Here is a 23,054-nt window from a genome sequence, read left to right on the forward strand (position 1 = left end):
GTGTGGTGTGTGTGTGTGTGTGTGTGTGTGTCTGTGTGTGTGTGTCTGTGTGTGTGTGTCTGTGTGTGTGTGTGTCTGTGTCTGTGTGTGTCTGTGAGAGGGAGATTGTGTGTGTGCGTGTGTGTGTCTGTGTGTGTCTGTGAGAGGGAGATTGTGTGTGTGCGTGTGTGTCTGTGTGTGTGTGTGTGTGTGTGAGAGAGGGAGTGTGTGTGTGTGTGTGTGTGCGGGGTGGGGATGCAGTTATAGGGTTTAATTAGAAAAGCTGAATTAAAAGAGGAGGTAAGAGTACAGAACTCAGGAGAGGTTATTAAAATCTCCAGTCCAGACACAAATAGGATAGAGCATCTGGAAATGTTTAACATATCAAACTACAAGCGCACTGGACAAATGAATGACAATGAGAAGATGGACGGTTAATGCAGGACTGAAGGGGTTACAACTGAATGCATGCTGTATAAGGAATAAGGTAAATGAGCTTGTGTCGCAGAATTAAATCAGCAGGTATGAAGCGATGGGCATCACAGATATGTGGCTGCAAGGAGATCTGAATATTTAATGATATTTATCCTATCGAAAAGAACGGTAGGTGGGCAGAGGGAGTGGGTTTGCATTATTAGTAAGAAATGAAATTAAATCAATAGTAAGAAAGGACGTAAGGTCAGATGGTGTAGAATCAGCCTGGGTAGAATTGAAGAACCACAAAGGTAAGAGAACCACAGTTGGAGTCTTGTACAGGGCTCCAAAGAGCAGTCAGGAGCTGGGGCACAAGATACACCAGGAGATAGAAAAGATGTGTAGGAAATGCAAAGTACAATAATCATGGGTCATTTCAGTATGCAGGGGAACTCAGAACATTAGATTGGTAGTGGTTCGCAAGAAAATGAATTTTAGGAATGTTTATGAGATGGCTTTTTGGAGCAACTTCTGTTGGAGTCCACTCGGGAACAGATGATACTGGATTTAATGATGCAGGATTCGTAAGGGAGATTCGTAAGGGAAACTTCGGAAGAAATTATCAGAACATGGACGAATTTATTGTGCAATTTGAGAGAGAAGATAGAATCAGAAATAACAGTATTTCAGCTGAATAAAGGCAACTGCAGAGGCATAAGGAAGAAGCTGGGTAGAAATGACTAGGAGAGGGGTCAAGCATGAAAGACAGGGGAACAGCAATGATAGCAGATTCCAAGATTAATTCAGGAGACACAGCAGAGATTCTTGTCGAGGAATAGAGGCATGGTACAGGAAGGATGAGACAGCCAGGGCTGACGATGGAAGTCAGGGATTGCATACAAGCAAAAGAGCAAGCAAAGAATGTGGTGAGGGACAGTGGGAAACTAGAGAATTTGGGAATCTTACAAAGACTAAAAGAGGGCAAAAAAGGACAGAGAAGATTAGATATGGAGATAAGCTAACCAGTAATAGAAAGGAGACTGTAAGAGGTTCTTTCGATATATAAAGTGCAAAAGAGAGGCAAAAGTGAATATGGACCATTGGATTATGGGCGGCACGGTGGCACAGTGGTTAGCACTGCTGCATCACAGCGCCAGAGACCCGGGTTCAACTCCCGCCTCAGGCGACTCTCTGTGTGGAGTTTCCTCCCACAATCCAAAAATGTGCAGGTTAGGTGAATTGGCCATGCTAAATTGCCCGTAGTGTTAGGTGAAGGGGTAAATGTAGGAGTATGGGTCTGGGTGGTATACGCTTTGGCGGGTCGGTGTGGACTTGTTGGGCCGAAGGGCCTGTTTCCACACTGTAAGTAATCTAATCTAATCTAAAAATGATGCTGGAGAAACAGTAGCGGAAAACAAAGAAATGAATGAGGAACTTTGCATCAATGTTCATGATGCAAGACACGAGTAATTTCCCAAAAAATGAAGAGAGTGATAGGGCAGAGCTGAGTATGGTGGTCATCACTAAGAAGAACATGCTAGAAAACTGAATGGCCTGAATTTGGATAAATCACCTGAACCATATGGACTACACGCCAGCATTGTAAGGGAGATAGCTGAAGAGGTAGTGAAAGTGAAAGTGGTGATCTTTCAGGAATGAATAAAATCAGGAAAGGCTGGAAAATTGCTAACGTGACACTCCATTTAAGAAGGCAGTTAGGCAGAAGATGGAAGATTACAGACTGATTAGCCTAACTTTGGTTGTGGGTAACATCCTGGAATCCATCGTGAAGGATGGGATTTCTGAATACTTGGAAGTATTTAGTAAAATAGTGCAAAGTCAGCATTGTTTCATCAATGGGAGATCATGCCTGACAAACCTGCTGGAATACTTTGAGGGAGTAACGAGCAGATTTGACCAAAGAGAACCAGTAGATGTTATCCACCTGCTTGTCTAAAATCCTTTGATAAGGTGCCACGCAGGAGGCTTTTGAGAAAGATGAGGGACCCTGGTGTTACAGGCAAGGTGCTAACTTGGATAGACACAAGGCTGCATGACAGAAAGCAGAGAGTGGGGATAAAAGTGTCCTTTTCAGGATGGCAGCCAGTGACAAGTGGTATTCCTCAAGACTCAGTGTTGGGACCACAAAATTCGCTTTGAGCATTACTGGTCTACATGAAGGAACTGAGGGCATTCTGGCTAAGTTTTCAAACAGTGCAAAGATGGAATAGAGGGATAGGTAGCATTGAAGAGGTGTTTCGGCTGCAAGAGGACGCAGTAGCACCCTATAGCACCCCTCTGATGTTCCCCTTCCAGACCACCAACCTCAGGATACAACGCATTTCTGATACCAACAGTCAGACCACACCACCAGAGATATACTTCCCTCCCCACCCCTATCAGCACTCTGCAGAGACGATTACCTTCACGACTCCCTCGTTAGGTTCACGCATTCCCCCATCCCACACCCCAACAAGCCACCTTCCACTCCCGGCACCTTCCCTTGCCATTGCATGAGGTATTAAACATGTGCCAACAACTTCCCCCTCACCTCCATCCAAGGCCACAAAGGATCCTTCCACATCAGACAGAAAATATCTTGTGCATCCAAACACCTCATCTACTCTGTCCATTGCTCCTGGTCTCCTCTACACTGGGGAGACAGGATGTCAATTTGTAGAACAGTTCAGGGAACACTCTCCATCACACACCCAACAACCCACTTCCCTGTGGCTGAATACTTCACCTCCCCTACCACTCCTCCAAAGACATGCAAGTTCTTGGCCTCCTCCACAGCCACATTCTAGCCACCAGACGTCTGGAGGAAGAGTGCATCGTCTTCCACCTTGGAACCTTTCAACCACATGGTATCCAGCGCAATGTCACCATTTTCCTCATCTCCCCTTACTCCACCTTATCCCAGATCTAACCCTCCAACTGAGCGCCACTTGTTGAACTGTCCTACGTGTCTATCTTCCTTCCCATCTATCCACTCCACCTTTCACTCTCACCACTCACCTCCATTTAGCCATCGCCTTCCAAGCTACCTTCCTCCCAGCCCCTCCCATTCATCTCTCAACCTCCTTACGCCCACCCACTTCATTCCTGATAAAGGCTTTATGAAAGAAACGTCGAATATCCTGTTCCTCAGAGTCCGCCTGACTGGCTGTGCTTTTCTAGCACCACACTTTTTGACTCTTATCTCCAGCATCTGCGGTCCTCACGTTCTCCTGCTGAAGGATTTGCACAGATTGGGGAGTGAGCAAAGAAGTGGCAGGTGGACTATAATGTGGGCAAATGTGAGGTCATGCAGTTTGCCAGGAAAAATAAAGGCATGGACTATTTTTTAAATAGCGAGCAAGTTCAGAAGACTGGGGGTGGGGGGAAGGGTGGGGGGGAGGGGGAGGGTTCTAGTCCAAGGATCTTGAAAGGTAAACCTGCAGGATGTCAGCAGTTGGGAAGGCAAATAAAATGATTCCATTTATTTCACGAGGGCTTGAATATAAATGCATCTGTACTTCTGAGGCTCTCTAAGATTTTGGTCAGTCGACATTTGGATTATTGTGCACAATTTTGGGTCTCATATCTCAGGAAGAATGAACTGGCCCTGGTGCATTTTCCGATGCGGTTCACGAAAGTGGTCCCAGGAATGAAAAGCTTAACATATGAAGAACATCTGAGAGATCTGGGTCTATAATTGATAGCGTTCAGAAGGATGTTAGAACAGAGAACATAGAAGAATACAGCGCAGTACCGGCGCTTTGGCCTTGGATGTTGCACTGATCCAAGCCCACCTAACCTACACTAGCCCACTATCCTCCATATGCCTATCCAATGCCCGCTTAAATGCCCATAATGAGGGAGAGTCCACCACTGCGACTGGCAGGGCATTCCATGAACTCACGACTCGCTGAGTAAAGAACCTACCCCTAACATCTGTCCTATACCTACCACCCCTTAATTTAAAGCTATGCCCCCTCGTAATAGCTGACTCCATACGTGGAAAAAGGTTCTCACGGTCAAACCTATCTAAACCCCTAATCATCTTGTACACCTCTATCAAGTCACCCCTAAACCTTCTTTTCTCCAATGAAAACAATCCCCAAGTGCCTCAGCCTTTCCTCATATGATCTTCCTACCATACCAGGCAACATCTTGGTAAACCTCCTCTGCACCCGTTCCAGTGCCTCCACATCCTTCCTATAGTATGGCGACCAAAACTGCACACAATACTCCAGATGCGGCCGCACCAGAGTCGTATACAAGATTAGATTAGATTAGATTAGATTAGATTAGATTAGATTAGATTACTTACAGTGTGGAAACAGGCCCTTCGGCCCAACAAGTCCACACCGACCCGCCGAAGCGCAACCCACCCATACCCCGACATTTACCCCTTATTACCTAACACTAAGGGCAATTTAGCATGGCCAATTCACCTAACCTGCACATCTTTGTACTGTGGGAGGAAACCGGAGCACCCGGAGGAAACCCACGCAGACACGGGGAGAACGTGCAAACTCCACACAGACAGTCGCCTGAGTCGGGAATTGAACCCGGGTCTCTGGCGCTGTGAGGCAGCAGTGCTAACCACTGTGCCACCGTGCCGCCCACAACTGCAACATGACCTCAGTACTCCGGAACTCAATTCCTCTACCAATAAAAGCCAGTACGCCATATGCCTTCTTCACCGCACTATTTACCTGGGTGGCAACTTTCAAAGTTCTGTGTGCATGGACACCAAGATCCTTCTGCTCATCCACACTACCAAGTATCCGACCATTAGCCCAGTACTCCATCTTTTTGTTACTCTTACCAAAGTGAATCACCTCACACTGAGCTACATTGAACTCCATTTGCCATCTTTCTGCCCAGTTCTGCAGCTGTTCTATATCCCACTGTAACCTGCCACATCCTTCCTCACTGTCTACAACTGCTCCGACTTTCGTATCATCTGCAAACTTGCTCACCTATAAAAATGACAAACAGCAATGGTCCCAAAACAGATCCTTGCGGAACACCGCTAGTAACGGCACTCCAAGATGAACCTTTACCATCAACTACTACCCTCTGTCTTCTTCCAGCCAGCCAATTCCTAATCCAAACCTCCAACTCACCCTCAATGCCATACCTCCGTATTTTTTTGAAGTAGCCTACCATGGGGAACCTTATCAAATGCCTTACTAAAATCCATATATATCACATCTATCGCTTTCCCCTCGTCCACCTCCTTAGTCACCTTCTCAAAGAATTCAATAAGGTTTGTGAGGCACGACCTGCCCTTCACAGAACCATGCTGACTATCCTTGATCACATTATTCCTATCCAGATGTTCATAAATCCTATCCCTTACAATTCTCTCTAAGACTTTGCCCACAACAGAAGTGAGACTCACCAGCCTATAGTTACTAGGGTTATCCCTACTCCCCTTCTTGAACAAGGGAACCACATTTGCTAGCCTCCAGTCTTCTGGCACTACTCCTGTAGACAACAAGGACATAAAAATCAAGGCCGATGGCTCTGCAATCTCCTCCCTTGCTTCCCAGAGAATCCTAGGATTAATGCCATCAGGCCCAGGGGATTTATCTATTTTCACCCTTTCCAGAATTTCCAACACCTCTTCTCTACATACCTCAAAGCCATTCATTCTACTTAATTGTGACTCAGTATTCACATCGGCAACAATGTCCTGTTCCTGAGTGAATACTACGAAAAGTATTCAGTCAGTGTCTCCCCAATCTCTTCAGCCTCCACACGCAACTTCCCACTACTATCCTTGACTGGACCTATTCCTACCCTAGTCATTCTTTTATTCCTGACATACCTATAGAAAGCCTTAGGTTTTTCCCTAATCATACCAACTAAGGACCTTTCATGTCCCCTCCTTGCTGCTCTTAGCTCTCTCTTCAGGTCCTTCCTGGCTACCTTATAACTCTCAATCGCCCCAATTGAACCTTCACGCCTCATCTTTACATAGGCCACCCTCTTCCATTTAACAAGGGATTCGAATTCCTTATTAAACCACGGCTCCCTCACACGACCCTTTCCTCCCTGCCTAACAGGTACATACTTATCAAGGACACTCAATAGTTGCTCCTTGAACAAGCTCCACATATCAATTACGCCCTTGCCTTGAAGCCTACTTTTCCAAGCCACGCATCCTAAGTCATGCCTCACCGCATCATAATTTCCCTGCCCCCAGCTATAACTCATGCCCTGCAGTGCACACTTATCCCTCTCCATCACGAGAGTAAAAGTCACCGAATTGTGATCACTGTCCCCAAAGTGCTCACCTCCCTCCAATTCTAACACCTGGCCTGGTTCGTTACCCAGAACCAAATCCAGTATGGCCTCACCTCTTGTTGGCCTATCTACATATTGTGTCAGGAAACCCTCCTGCACACATTGGACAAACACCGACCCATCTAACGAACTAGAGCTATAGCTTTCCCAATCAAAATTAGGAGGTCTAATTGAAACCTACAGTATAGTGAATTACCTGGAAAGGGTGGATGTTGGGAAGATATTTCCAATGGAGGGGAGACTAGGACCCGAGGGGACAGAGTAAAGAGAAGACCTTTTCAAACACAGATAAAGACGAACCTCTTCAGCCAGAGAGTGGTGAATCTACGGAATGCACTGCTACAGAAGGCTGTCGAGGCCAGGAAATTGAGTATATTTAAGAGTAAGACAGATAGGTTCTTGATTGTAAATAGGATGAAGGGTTACAGATAGAAAGCGGAAGAATGGGGTTGAGAAGCTTAACAGCCATCATTGAACGGCGGAGCAGGCTCAATGGGCTGAAAGGCCAAATTTCTGCTCCAATGTCCTCTGGTCATATGGTTAATATTGACTCTCCTCATTCCTCATTGGAGATGTGTCCTGGAATTTGATCTTCTTATGCTTTATAAAGAGTAACATCCTAATACTGATGACTGGGAAATATCATGTTCCCTCCCTCCAGTCTCTGCAGCCATGTTCCCAATATCACAATCACACTGAAATTGAAAACCAGTGCATGGTACTTAATCACAGTTGATTGACATCGACAACATTAACAGCATGACCCTCACCTGCCCTCTCTGATCCTCGACTGACCATCTGAGTTGTGGGTCACATCATATTCTCTGTTAACATATTCATTCCTTTTGTCTGTTATAACTCATGTTGTCGTAGGCACATTTGCCTGTCAGATTATGGACGAGAAAAGTTCTCCATATTTTACTCACATTATAATCACTGATCAGTAGTTACAGACTGTATGTTTCCATTTATAAACGCAGAAACTTGTTTATGTTCTGACAATCCTTTGACATTACTCCCATATCCAAGGCAGATTGAATGATTACACGCAATCAATCTACCATCTCCAATGTTGCTTCTCTGAGCCACCCCCATATATCTCAAGCTAAATGAGTAAATTTTAAACGTTCTTTTGAATTTTAATAAAATCAATATTGAACATAAAGGGCTGAAATTGATCTATTTGTTCAGTGACTGTGATTAATGTCCATCTCCAAATTATCATAGTAGAGAGTTTCCATCGTTGAAATATAAATGAGCTCTATGTGTTATTCCATTGTTTGGGTAGGAACATCACTGACAGCACTAACAGGGATCAGCAGCACGAGAGAGAGGGGGAGGAGAGATCAGAATCTTTGAACATTAGACAGGAACGTTACAATAATTGTTCATAATCTGAGGACCATGGATTGGAATGTTCCAACAATGGATCCGAATCTGGGAACATTACACTCGAATGTTCCAACAATGGATCAGAATCTGAGAACATTAGACCAGAATGTTCCAACAATGGATCAGAATCTGAGAACATTAGAATGAAATGCTCCAACAATGGACAGGAGTTTATCCTCAGGTCTTTACTGGCTTTCTCAGCCTTGGATATCATTAGCATATCGTATCCAGGATATCCTTTGGATTATTCAAGGTGGTTACTATCCCATCCTCGCGATAGTTGGTGTTCCTGGTAAGTCATTATATTTGTCTACTAAACCGGGTTAAACTGAATTTCTGCTCATGATATGCACATTTTGGAAAGTGCAAGTGAATATCTTCATTTCCAAACAAAAATTCATTTCCTTATATATTTTAACTATCAAACTACGATTTATAAATTACTCACTGATATGCGAGAAGGAACCGGACTCTTCTGAAACTCCATAATCCATTTTGCCCTTCACAGATTTACATCTCCATGTCCTCCCCACACACCAATCCTGTCCAATACCACCATCATGGTATCCCAGTCTCGTCCTCAGTCTCAGTGCAATATCTGAATAAACCATTTGCGCCTTTGTTCAATCCGGATGCAACAGTTTCACGTTCCTTGTAATCACATGTCCGTCACTAAATAATTGTTATTGAGAATGTTTAACTTGTTCTCTGCACATAAGGGAAGACAGTTTATGGTGGTCAAGCCATTGACTCATAATCTAGAGCCACAGAATAATGGTCTGTTGATATCTCATGAAGGAAATTGGGGATTTTAAAAGCAACCATTGTCATTTGTTATAAAAAAAAAATCTGCTTGCCTCAAGTCCTTTAAGGAAGTCAATGTATCATGCTTCCCTCGTCAGATTTCCGTGTGACTGCTGTGATGAACACGTGGGTGTACTATACCTTTGAGAGAATTAAAAACCAACAATAACTGTCTGACAGCACCAAGAGTTCTGAAAATAGATATAATGTTACATTTGGTCGAACAACCCGATTAGCTCATTGTCTTAAAACAAATTCGGCAAAACATTCTAAATTATACCCCAAAATATCCACCTCCAAACAAGTTTCAATTTATTGTATTGACAATCTTAACAGCCAATGATACAATCCAATAGTTTGGCGGTACAAGACCATGGAAAATAGAACAGTTGAGAGGAGAACTGCTAAGCTACCAGCATGCAAAGGCTGCCTGAAAAATAGCTCTCCTATAGGTCCCTTTATTGATTAGTAACTGGTGAAGCAGGATCCCGAAGAAGAAAATAAGACAGGAATATGGAGAAGAACTAAAAGCTTCCTGGATTTGAGATAAGAAGTTTTGTTTCATAAATCTAAAGTAGAAGTCTTATCGGACTAGTATTGTGGAGGGGGAAGTTAAAAGACAGGTTAGAGGAAGAAGTTGTAAAAAGTCGTTCGTTTATTATTCTCTGATATACTTTAAGAAATAAAGTTGTTAATTTTTACTTTAAATAGATTTGGACTCTAGAATTATCGCAGATTACTGTATGGGATAAATGTTTTCTCTGTTGCTGGTTTTAATGAAGCAGGAAGATTTGTCCTGTGTTGTAGCACCACAAACCCATAGCTATGCATTTTACTCTTTACGGTACTGTGGAACAGCTGAACCAGCCACTCAGTTCAAGATCTGCATAACATGCTGCCCTGACCAGGGCTTCATACATCCTGTGAGAGAAGAACAAACGTAAAGATAACTCCCTTTCTCTGCCTGTTTTCTATATTGCTACATATCATTTCCATTCAGGTACGTGATCATCCCCTATTTTAGGTGTATTCAATCTCATTGAAATTCTCCCCGAGAGTGATGCACATCTCCATAGGTATCTCTTGTGCTGGCTTTATTGATGCTGACGTGCAGATGTAAGGGACTTATAAATTCCATGTCAGTCATAGTGCATGGAGAAGGAATGGCTTTTTGTGGCACAGGAAAGAAATGGCGATGTCTAAGTGAGAGAAAAGGATTATTGCGATCAACCCTGAGAGTGTGGTTGAGGCAGTATTTGGGGTACTGTGGATAGACTTTCTCTCAAGTTTCACCAGACTAATCCCTGGGATGATGACACCATGAGCAGTGAGTGAAACTCAGTGAGAGAATAAGAGGTGGTTGCATTGAACCTTAAGAGGGATGGACAATCTCTCATGATGTTCTAAACAGACACTAATACGGTGATAAGTTCCATGGCTTTTTTCACTCAGAGTACATGATTTTCGATAGTCTAAAAGCCTCTGAGAACGTTCACTCAACCACCTCCACTCCCTACTTCAACTGAGACACAGAGAGAAAGAGAGGAGAAGGAGAGGAGAGAGAGAGAGAGAGAGAGGTTCAGGCTTTTGAATAAACTCTCCCAACATTAATACAGTTCAATTAGTGCGTGATCCTGCAAAGAACATCATGTTATCCATAATCCCAACAGCAGCACAATACATTCATTATAAAAGAGTTAAGTCTTTCCAGCATTGTAGAGAGAGGGAAAGTCTTTTTAAGCCACAGGAAAGAAACGGAACATAGAACATAGAACATAGAAGAATACAGTGCAGTACAGGCCCTTCGGCCCTCGATGTTGCGTCAATCCAAGCCCACCTAACCTACACTAGCCCACTATCCTCCATATGCCCATCCAATGCCCGCTTAAATGCCCGTAATGAGGGAGAGTCCACCCTGCTACTGGCAGGGCATTCCATGAACTCACGACTCGCTGAGTAAAGAACCTACCCCTAACATCTGTCCTATACCTACCCCCCCTTAATTTAAAGCTATGCCCCCTTGTAATAGCTGACACCATACGTGGAAAAAGATTCTCACTGTTGACCCTATCTAAACCCCTAATCATCTAGTATACCCCTAAACCTTCTTTTCTCCAATGAAAACAACCCCAAGTGCCTCAGCCTTTCCTCAGCGGAGATGTCTAAGAGGAAAAAGAGTTATTGTGATCATCGCTGAGAGTGTTGTTGAGGCAGTATTTGGGATATTGTGGACAGACTTTCTCTCCTTTATAAGGAATGATCGCCTTGCCACAGAGAGAGTGCAATGGAGTTTCACCAGGCTAATCCCTGGGATTATGGTACCATGAGGAGACAGTGAAGATTAATCTCTGGCGTTGTGAGAGAATAAGAGGCTATTCCACTGAACCCTGAGGGGGAGGGACAGTCACTCACGATGTTCTAAATAGACACTGGTACGGTGCAAAATTCCATGGCTTATTTTTTACTCAGGTTGCATGATTGTCGATAGTTTAAGAGCCTCTGAGAATATTCCCCTCAGTCCACACCCAATCCCCATGTCGCATGAGAGAGACAGAGGGCCAGTCTTTGAATAAACTCTCCCCACATTAATATAGTGCATTTGGTGTGTGGTCCTGAACTGAAAGTCTCGTTATCCGCAATCCCTACAGCAGCCACAATACCTTCAAGCTGAAACAGTTAATTATTCCCATCAGATTCTGACCTCCATGGAGATGATGGGTGTGTCTTTCCGGCGATGGAAGATGCCTCCTTGAGACTTGGCACAAATCGTTTGGCTTCCCTCCTCATTGCCAGCAAACTATGTTAAAACAGCACACGTTCTACAATCAATGGAACCATAATTAACATAATGGAGTCCTCTATCAGTGCAGTCTCGGTTTCATTGGTTTGTCATGTTGAATGTCAATGACCCCCTCTTGTTCCTGTATACCTGTCTCGTGGGGAGGAATAGCCTCTTCCTGGTCTCATGGAACATGTTTAGAGGTCTGAACTGCTCCTGTTTAACAGCTCGATGCACTGAACAGACCACTCTTCTTCCTGTGTAACAGGCAGGAGTATTGAATATGCTGTTACTCTTTCTGTTCCTGAATGCAAGCTCATACCCGTGTGCAACCAGCTTGAGATGCTGAATGAGCTCCTCTTTTAACTGTGGAAATGTGCAGTGTCTGACTGTGCTGTTACATAAATGTTACCGACACTTTAACTGCACAAACCGGTTTGCTGTCCGGGTCTTGCTGCACATGGACACAGAATGGTTCAGGAGCTGAGGGGGGACAAAATGTTTTGAACATTCTGTGATCTTCAGTCATCAGACCTACTTCAGATCTTATGATGGAAAAATACATTGGTGGAGCAGCTGAAGATGTTTGTGCTGAGGAGGCTAACCTGAGGATCTCCTGCAGAGATGTCCTAGGACTGAGAGGATTGTTGGCGACTGACCCCAAATCTCTTTATTTGTGTTCTGAAAGACTCCATCCAGTGGGAAGCTTACACCTGATCCACATTCAGATCAAACAAGTAGGTGGTCCTGAAGCCATCCTCAGTCAAATACTGCCTTGGTATCAAAGCCTTGGTATCAAGCTCTTTCCTGAGCCCCTGTGTTCGCGTCTTATTCATATCAATAGGTGACAGTGTATGTGTAGGGAGGGCTTTCCTCTCACATAAGGTCATCACTGTCAGGAATTATCTGGGCTGGAGACCTAAGGAAGCTATATCACTGAAAGCATTTAAGGAGGAGGTAGATGGATTTTTGACCTGTCAGAGAGTTAACGAGTGAAGAATTGGGCATTAAAGAGGAGTTACTGTCAACAGTAGATCAGCCATGATGTTATGCAATGGCTTGATCATCCGAATGACCAGATCCTGTTCCTTTTGTCCTCATATTCAGTAATTGCAAAGTTAATGGCTGTAATTTTCCTGAATGTTCTTTATTGAACGGTGCAATCAGAGAGAGTAATGTATTTTGTGCGTCATCTCTGGTTGAGGTATGGGGACTATATTCACGGTGAATCTGGGTCTATAATATCACCAACAAATGAACTAGAAGTTGCTGAGAGGAAACACTCTATAAAGAGACCAAAGGCGTCTTTTGAACCAAATAACATTTTCCAACCGACACTAAACCATGTGTGACAGTCTTGAGGGACTGGATGAGATCCTGTTTTACTGTTGACCAGGTATTTGGAGCAAGTGGCCTCCACCTGTTCCTTGCAGGAGCTGTGAGGGTTTGAATAGAACATGGCAACACAGGACTAAGCAGCAGGAGTGGGCCATTAGATACTTTGTCACCGCTCCATGTGCTTTTGGTCACAGCAGCACGCTTCAGTCTGTATACCATTTTACTACATACCAAAACCAACTTTGAATAAATGCAAACATCCAGGCACCACAATCCTCTGGGGAAGGGAATTTCCACTTGAACAGCCCTTTGAGAATTTCTCATTAGTGTTCCAATAAATGTTGGAGAGTCACTATGTCCTTTTCCAGTCCCACTCCTCCACTAGTTACACCCATCTTAAAGGCAGCCAGTTTAGTGAGGTGGCTAACGATTTAGGTCTTAGACTAGGCTATTTTCTAGAAAAATGTGAGACACAGAAAGTTGAACTCATAACAAATGGTAAAATGATAGAGTGCCCCAAATATTATTCTGCCTTTGAAGTTATTCTGCTCACACAAGCTGCTGGTAGTGGGATTTCTTTCTGGAACAGTGGGATTTGGCTGAATTCCCTTCATTTTAGGCAGTGCAGAGATTCCAATGAATCCTCACCAGGAATCCTTCACAAGTGGTAAAGATGATGCAAGGATTTTATGGACTCACACTTTGCTATCTGGCAGAACAAAGTAAGAGAGAGGGATCAATCGGCTGCTGCTTCTCAGACAGGGAACAGTTTTCTCCCTCTCTGTGTTGGAACATACAATTTTGTCAACTGAACACCAAACTGGACCATGTGTGCTCTTCTGGAACATTCACTGGAAAAACTGATTATGGATTATATGCAGGTGCGACATTGCTCTTGTTGTACATAATTCCTTCCAATCGCAAAAAAATGTCACCACTTTATAATTTGATGACATGCTTACATGTGTCTGTGTAATTTGTAAATATTGGTAGGTGTCTTCATAGTATGTGTGTTAATATCAATGCATGTTTTTCTTAAAGTTCATTCTCTAGCTTTAGTCTCCCTGATTGGAGATAATATGCATCCAGCTGATACACTTTTCAGAAAGTCATGGATGGTTCAATACAATTTCTCAGCTAAGATCAAAACTGCTAATCCCCCATAACAAAAGGCCGGCATTCCAGGAATGAGTAAAGGGAAACCTCTTTGAAAATCTTTGAAAATAATTATATCTTTTTAATTTAGTTTAGGGGATCAATCCTGCACACAGTACATCAGGCGTGGCCTCATCAATGCCCTGTACAGATGCAGTAAAACATTCCTGCAATTTAACCTTTTGCCAAAATAAGCATCATTCCACTTACCTTCAAAATCACTTGCTGCATCTGACTTTGCATGGTCCATGTCGCAAGAACATGGAAACCTCCTGTATCACAGAGTTCGGCAATCTCTCTCAATTTAAATTGTTTACCATTGTTCCATCTTTCATGCCAAAATAGACAATTTACCTGCTGAAGGTTTGCGCACTAACCTTCCCTGCCTGTATCACATTGCAAACTCATTACCTCCATTTGACGACACATTGAATGACCATCTTGGTGTACAAGCTAATTGAGCTCCAAGCCATTCCCTCCCCTTCCTCCAGAACTTTGATCATTGATGACCCTACAGTGATCTCTGAGGCACTCCATCAGTTACAGCTTTGCAGCCTGAAAATAAACATTTATCTCTACTCTCTATTTCCTGTTATCGACATCTTCCCTGTTCCTGTGTACCAACTCAGCTGGGTTGAATGGCCTCCGCCTGGAATGTGTAGTGTACTGAACGAGCTGAATTACTTCATTCTATATTCCTGTGTAATTCCTTAGAGGGTCGGATTGGTCTTCTCCTGTGTCATTGTAACGATCCTGTCTGACTGAATGGAGTGGTCCCCAACCCTGTAACAGCATCGAGGGGTGGATTGAGGGAACAACACATGGGGTAGGGACAGCAGTATATCAGTGTAACAGCCTCGAGGAGTGGATTGAGGGAACAACACATAGGATAGGGACAGAAGTTGCCCAATCATTCAGAATGCTCATGGTTGATCCGAGTGTGTCTGACCATCCATTTCCTGTCTGTTCCCAATAAACACTGCCCTTTCTGTCCAGTAAAGATCAGTCGAGCTCTGCCTTCAATATCTTCAATAAACAAGCCTTCACTGCTCCCTGAGGATGAGGACACCGCAGGTAGCACAACACTAAAGTGAACGGGACGTCCTTATTTCATTGTGGGACTGTTATTTTAAAACGGTGTTAACTGAACATCAAATCACCACCTCTTTTCAGACATAAGGACAGAATAATTAGGAATAATTAGGAACATAATCCATTCCAGACTCCAAACCTATCCCACATTCCCACTGTCCCTTTCTAATCAAGTATGTATTGCACCCAGCCTCTGCTACTGTCTCAGGAAGAGAATGCTTGATAGCATAATACCGCAGGAGCATTAAGGAAATGAGCAGTTTGAGCCATTCAGCCTATCGAGTCGGAAATTCCGTTCAATAATTTCTTATATGTACCTCGACCTCATTCTTCTGCCTTCTCCCTAGCATCCTTGATCCCCTTACAAATCAAAAACATATCGATTTGTGTCTTAATGACACGAGTGTCTGTGCCTCTGTGTATCTGTATGTGAGTGTTTGTGTGTGTGTCTGTGTGTGTGCCTGTGCCTCTGTTTGTGCATGTCTGTATGTGTGTGTGTGTGTGTGTGTGTGCCTGTGTGTGCCTTTGTGTGTCCACGTGCTTGTTATCTGTGTGTTTGCATGTCTACATCTGTCTGTCTGTGTTTCAGCCTGTGTTTTTATCTGTATTTATGTAGATTTGTATGTGACTGCATATGCATTTGTGTATTTATACGTGTATGTATACCTATCTCCTTGTAAGTATGTTGTGAGTGTTTGTCTGTGTATTTCTGTGTCTGCGTCTCTGTGCAGTGAGTTATCTGTTTTTTTTTTTGCAAGTGAAAGGACTGTTATTGGAACTGCCAGTGGGTTTAAACTGAGAATTGTCTTTCACTGAAAATTGCTCCTTAACTGGTCAGTAGGATGTGGATGTTTCAGATTCTCCACACGAGGCGTCCTGGTCCTCTCCAGCTCTTTAAGAGTCCTCCCTACATGGCGGGGGGAGGGGAGTGAGGGAATGGATATCGGGCACTCCACTACCCAGCTTGGCCCTTTCTATCCTATTCTCCTGGAATGGGAGAAAGGGATGGAGGGAGAGTGGGAATGGGTGACCCTGCTGTTTGTGCTGGTGTAGGTGAGGGGAGATGTGAGGTGTCTGGAATGAGTCATTCGACAGTTTTGAATCCATGTGGTATTCTTCGTTGCTGAATTCAATAGTGAGAGTGGTAGTGCCTGAGCCTTATTTGGAGAGAGAGCGTGAACCTTGTTCGGGGTTAGGTGCTATAACAGATATACAGTGAGTGTGAGGGAGCAGAGAGTATATGGTAACTCTTATCCTAACAGAGCGAGGATGATATTGTTGCTTGTCCAGTATTGTGGGCCATTTCTTCAGATCATCTCAGCGTCGAGGTGAGCGTCCCTGAATGTCTTGTCCAGGTCTATCACTAATAACGACACAGACCTGTCCCTCAGCTTCCACAGAATCAGTTTAGGTAGAGTTTACAGATAGCAAGGAAAAGCAAATATTAGTGTGTTATATATCGAAACCAAAACCGTAGCAGAAAATCTGAGCATTATCTGCTCTGGAAATTAGTTAGGCAAGTATTGTGGATACCCAAGTCTCATTGAATGGTCTCAAGTTGTATCTAAACTGCGTTAACTAAGTGACTGCTGAAGCTGTGAAAAATAAGTTTCGTAAGTGTATATGAGGTGGGTTGAAAAGTATGTTGTGAAGCAAACTAGAGAGCAGGTTATTTCGGATTTGCTGTTGTGTGGTCAGAAGGACGAATTATTAACCTTGGTCTGAAGCAGCTTTTAAGGAATAATGGCATTTATGAGGTGCATTTTACAAGGGGTCTGCATACAATATTAGATTACATTACAGTGTAGAAACAGGCCCTTCGGTCCAACAAGTCCACACCGACCCGCCGAAGCGAAACCCACCCATACCCCTACATTTACCCCTTACCTAACACTACGGGCAATTTAGCATGGCCAATTCACCTGACCCTGCACATCTTTTGGACTGTGGGAGGAAACCGGAGCACCCGGAGGAAACCCACGCAGACACGGGGAGAACGTGCAAACTCCACACAGTCAGTCGCCTGAGGCGGGAATTGAACCCGGGTCTCAGGCGCTGTGAGGCAGCAGTGCTAACCACTGTGCCGCCGTGCCGCCCACTGAATGCTTGAATATTCTAGTCAAACATCATGGAAGACTGGAGGCTAGAGTGTCCAGATATAGAACATAGAACATAGAACAATACAGCACAGAACAGGCCCTTCGGCCCACGATGTTGTGCTGAACATTTGTCCTAGTGAATATCTTCAGTGAATTTGGAAAGTGCAATATAACATTCAGTGGGAGACAAGCAATGGTTGTTGGAGTCATAGAGTCCGACAGCACGGAGACAGGACCTTCAGCCCAAACTGGTCCATTTCGACCAAAATGTCCATCCACGCTAAACCAATTTCCCTGCCATTGTCCTGTATCTTTCTAATCCTTTACTATCCATGTATTTGTTCAAATGCCTTTTAAATGTTGTTAATGTATCTGCCTCAACTACTTCTCATCCCATATGTGTACCAGCCCCTGTGTTAAAAGGTTGTTCCTCAGGTTCCCTTTTATTCTGCCCCCTATGACCTTAAACTGATGCCCTCTACTCTGTGATTGCCCAACCATGGGAAAAAAGACTGGGTGCATTCACTGTATCCATGCCTGACATGATTTCATAAACTTCAATATGATCCTCCCTCAGTTTCATGCACACAAAAGTAAAAAGTTCTAGCTTGTCCAACCTCTTTCTATAACTCAGACCATTGAGACCTTGCAATATCCTTGTAAATTTTTTCTGCGCTTTTTCCAGTTTAATAACATCCTTCCTATAGCAAAGTGAACAAAACTGAACATAACGCTACCAATATGGCCTCACCAACATCCTGTATAACTGCAACAGAACGAACTAATTTCGATACTCAGTGATATAAACCAATTAAGGCCAGTGTGTCAAAAGCTTTCTTCACTGCCCTGTCTACCTTTGAATCAACTTTCAGGGAACCAAGCACCTGAACTCCAAGGCCCCTCTGTTTCACTACACTCCTTAAGACCCAACCATTCACCATGAAACTCCAAACTTGATTTGACTTTCTAAAATGCAATATTAAAATCCATTTGCTATTTCTCAGCCCACTTCTCCAGCTGATCAAGATACTGCTGTACCTGGAGTAGTGTGTACAGTTTTGGTGACCGAATCTCAGAAAGAATATACTGACCACAGAGGAAACGCAATGGACATTCTCCAGATTAATTCCTCAGATGGTGAGATTGCCTGATGAAGAGACTCGGCCTGTGTTCTCTAGAGTTTCAAAGAATTAGAGGTGGGTCACAGTGAAATTTAGAAAATTCACAAAACATATGACAAATTGGAAATTAACTGAACACTTCCCTCGCTGTCTTGTCCACATTCAAGGCAAATAATGGCAGGATCTGGGACAGGCCAGTTAAGACTGCAATAAGGAGTAAATTCTTCACTTGGAGGGGACTAACTAACACAGGGGCATGGAAACCTATTGGCAGGCAAGATTAGGGAGAATCTCCAGATATTCTATAAGTGTGTCCAGTGGAACAGAATAACCAGGGAACAGGTAGGACTCATTAGTGACTTGCCAAGTGGCAACCAAATCACCTTTAGTGGTAGGGGACAGACGGTTGTGGTAGAAGGCTGTTTATGCGATTGGAGGCTAGTGTCCAATGGTGTACCACGGGGATCAGTGCTGTGTCTCTTAATATTGTTATTCGGAGGTTTTGGTGTTGGACTGGGACGGACAAAGCTAAAAATTGCATAAGACCAGGTTATAGTCCAAAAGATTTATTCGGGGGCACTAGCTTTCGAAGCGCTTCATCAAAGTGCACATCCACCTGATGAAGAAGCAGCTCTTCGAAAGCTCGTGCCTTCAAATAAACTTGTTGGACTATAAGCTGATGTTTTCTGATTTTAAACCTTATCATAAAGGATGCAGCTGTGAATATGGACGAGGGGTGGGGGGTGTCATAAGTAAGTTTGTGTTTGATACAAAGATTGGCTGGTTGGTTGACAGTGAGGAGGCAGGCCTTATGTTACAGGAAGATACAGGTGGAATGGTCAGATGGTCACATCAATGGCAGATGGAATGTAACCCTGATAAATATGAGGTCATGCACTTTGGAAGAAGGAACTAGGCAGGGGAGGAGTCAATGAATGGCAGCACACTAGGATGCTCAGAGGGGGCTTCTCCACATGTCCCTGAATGTGGCTGGACAGGGTAACACACAATTTGAGAAAGTGTACGGGAGTGTAAACACAGCTTTCACACATTGAAGCATAGATTATAAGAGCTATGCGGAACTTTTGTTAGGCCAAGATGGAATGCTGTGTGTAGTTCTGGGAGCTACATTACAGGAAGGATGTAATTGAACTGGACGGGGTGCAGAGGAGATTCACCAGGATGTTCCCTTGGATGGAGCATATCAGCTATGGAGAGAAGCTGGATAAGCTTGGGTTGTTTAGCTTGGAGCAGAGAAGGCTAAGGGGGACGTGAATCAGGAGGATAAGATGACGAGGGACATGGATGGGGTGGATAGACAGCAGCTGGTCCTTTTAATCAAAGTGAAGGGTTTGAGGCTTAGTGAGGATTTGGGGACTGTTTTTCACCCAAAGTGTGTTGGGGTCTGGGATGCACTTCGTGAGAGGGAAATTGTCACGATAACCTCAAAACCATTATAAAATACATGGTTGTGCACTTGAAATGCCATAAGATTCACAACGACGGGTTTTGTGTTGAAAAGTGGGGCTAATGTAGACCGTGCTGTATTTCTGATAGTACAGTGTCTGTGATTCTGTGATTGTATGGCTGTGGAAGGTCAATTATTCAGTAGCTTAAGATCGGAATTGATGGGTTTCTGTAGAATATCTAATCAAAGTGTATATGAGTGAACTTGTAATATCTTCTGAAAATATGTCAATGGCAAAACTAAGAGAAAAAGGTACAGCTTTCTTACAGTCTGATACCAGATAATTGAGGACAGGGAAATAGCAGATTAATGGAGCAAGTAATTCAGTTATGCCTTCACAGAAGAAAAAAAAACAATAATAAAATTTTCTCGCAATACTAGGGAATTTTAGTCTGGTGAGAAAAAGGGAATAGAATGAAATTAGCAACTAAAATGTTTTAGAGAAAATATTGGACTGAATTTAATGGGCATAGACAAAGTCAACAGAAGTTTATGAAATAGGAATCATATTTGAGAAAGTGGCTTTTAGCAAAATTATGGGGAACGTATCAACGCAATACAATTGAAATCTCAGAAAGATTTTTGATAAAGCCCCAAGCCTATTGTGCAAATTCGAATCCTATGGGACTGGGGCTAATATTTGGTCATGGTTTTCGAATGGGAGAGCTGGCAGGAAACAGTGAGTAGGAACAAAACCATGTTTTTTGAATGGAAGGCTTGGAGGATATAATAAGGATCGAGATTTGGCATCCAGCTATTCCCAATACACATCATATCTTTGGTTGAGGGGCTCAATTGCAATATTCCCAAGTCTGCTGACAGCACTAAACGATGTCAGCTTGTGAGTGGATGAGGAGGATGTTAAAATAGGCTCCATGTGATTGAGACAAGTGGAGTTATTGGGCAAATACCTGACAGATGGAGAGCAATGGCAGAGATGAGAGGTTGTGTACTTTGATGGGATCAATTGAATGGCATCCTATCATTTGAAAAGGGATTGGTTGAAAATTGGTTGATCTATAAATGAACTTAAGCTGCATTTTTGTTTATTTCTGCGCAGCCTTCCGAGTCCATGTAGGGCAGTGAGTTCTGAACACGGAAGTCAATAATGGGAATTGGCACGCTATATACAGTGTACATAGACCCAGCAAGTGGGGAGCTGTAACATTGAATAGACTCTGGATCACCAGTCACTGAAAGTAATATTGCGGGAGCAGAAAGTAGGTAGGAAGATAAATGGTTTATTCACCTTCATTTCAGGGGGATTTAGAATACAGGAGTAAGGGTCATTTACTGCAACTGTACAGGGCCTTGGTGGAACCCCATCTCGAAAATTATGCAGTGTTGTGTGCAGTTTTGGTGTCCTTACCTAATAAAGGGCAAACCTGACATTGAGGGAGTGCAGTGAAAAATGACCAGACTGATCTCCGGGGTGACAGGTTAGTTGTGGGAGCAGAGTTTGGGGTGACTAGGCCTGTATTCCATGTGTTTAAGGAAAATGAGTGGAGATCTCAGTGAGATATATAAAACTCTGACAGGGTGTGACAGATTGGAAGCAGGGATGATAGTTCACTTTATAGACAACGGTTCATGAATCGCATTACAGTCAAATCGTACTTAATAAACAAGCGTTATCATAGAACTCCCTTATATTGATGGGCCGAAGGCACTATATTTCATAATGTTTAAACATATTTTGGGGTATGAACATTGTGTGGCGAAAACTGCATTGAGGAGATGTTCGGCCATGAAATAGCATGGGGAAAGCTCAATGTGCTGAATGAACTCCTCCTCTCTCGATGTTTCTGTGCAATCTGTGGGAAATCTCTGTAAATATTGTCACAAGCTCTCAGATGTTAAGAAAGATGTCTATGCAGGGTCAACAGGACTGTGTTTCCCATTCCCTTTTCTGATAACGAGGTTGATGCCCGATGTTCTGTCAGGTTTTATCCTTTAAGACCTCAGAGTAGTTTGATACAATTGAGTGTCTCACTTGGCCGATTCAGAGACCATGTCTGTGTGTCTGGAGTCACTTTTAGGCCAGACCAAGAAAGCACGGAAGATTCACTTCCTGAAACTTCATTGGTGAAGGCGATCGATGTTTACAATCAACATTGGACAAAGATCACTATTACTGACACCAGATTTTAGGTCTCGATATTTTATTAATCATTTTTAACTTCCACCAGCTGCCAGAGCATTGGCCTGGTCTGGATTCGTAATCCAATGATATGTCCACTACAGCACCATTTCCACATGGGGACCTATCGGAAACTACACTGACCTGATTATTTCGGTGCTACTTGACAGCTCTATCAAAAATAATTCCCAATAATTTGACTATCGTGATGGGACTGAGGGGGTGGTAATTAGTCAGATTGTAATTATTCTCCTATTCAGAGACTGGACATAGTTGAGTAATTTTCCCCATTGCCAGAGAGATGTCGGAGTTGGAGCTGGAATGAAACAGCGTCTCCAGGGACACGGCTTGTTGTGCAGCACAAGTCTTCAGTCCTATTGCAGGAATGGGGTCAGGGCCCATTGCCTTTGTTATATCTTCAGGTGTTTCCTCATGACCATACAGCAAATCGAATTGCTTGAAGACTGGCATCTGTGATTCTGTGGGAATCATGATGAGTGTGAGGTGGATCATCCACTCAACACGTCTGGCTGAGGATAGTGCAGACACCACACCCTTGACTTTTTTCACTGACGTGCAGAGCTGTTCTAATATTTAGGATGAGGATATTTGTGGAGTACTCTCCTCCAGTAAATTGTTTAATAGTCAATCGACATTTATGTTTGCATTTGACAGGACGACAGAGCTTAGATCTGATCTGTTAGTCTTGGGATCATTCCCCCTCTCCATCAGACATTAGGTCTGCTGGTCGGAATTTAACCAATTAATTGTGATAGCTTTAATGGGTTGTCAACAGGTTTAGATCCACGTGATTCTGACCCTGGCATGTTCACCCACACTCATCACTGAACCATGGATCGGCTTGATGGTAATGGTAGACTGATGAATTATCGTCGGGAAAATGTTACAGATTGTCGATGAATACAATTCTGTTTCTGCTGCTGCTGTGATCTACAGCAGCAAATGATAA

Source organism: Chiloscyllium plagiosum, unplaced genomic scaffold, assembly GCF_037043375.1.
Source record: "Chiloscyllium plagiosum isolate Xiang-an unplaced genomic scaffold, Cpla_swu_hap1 HiC_scaffold_24, whole genome shotgun sequence".
NCBI lineage: Eukaryota > Metazoa > Chordata > Chondrichthyes > Orectolobiformes > Hemiscylliidae > Chiloscyllium > Chiloscyllium plagiosum.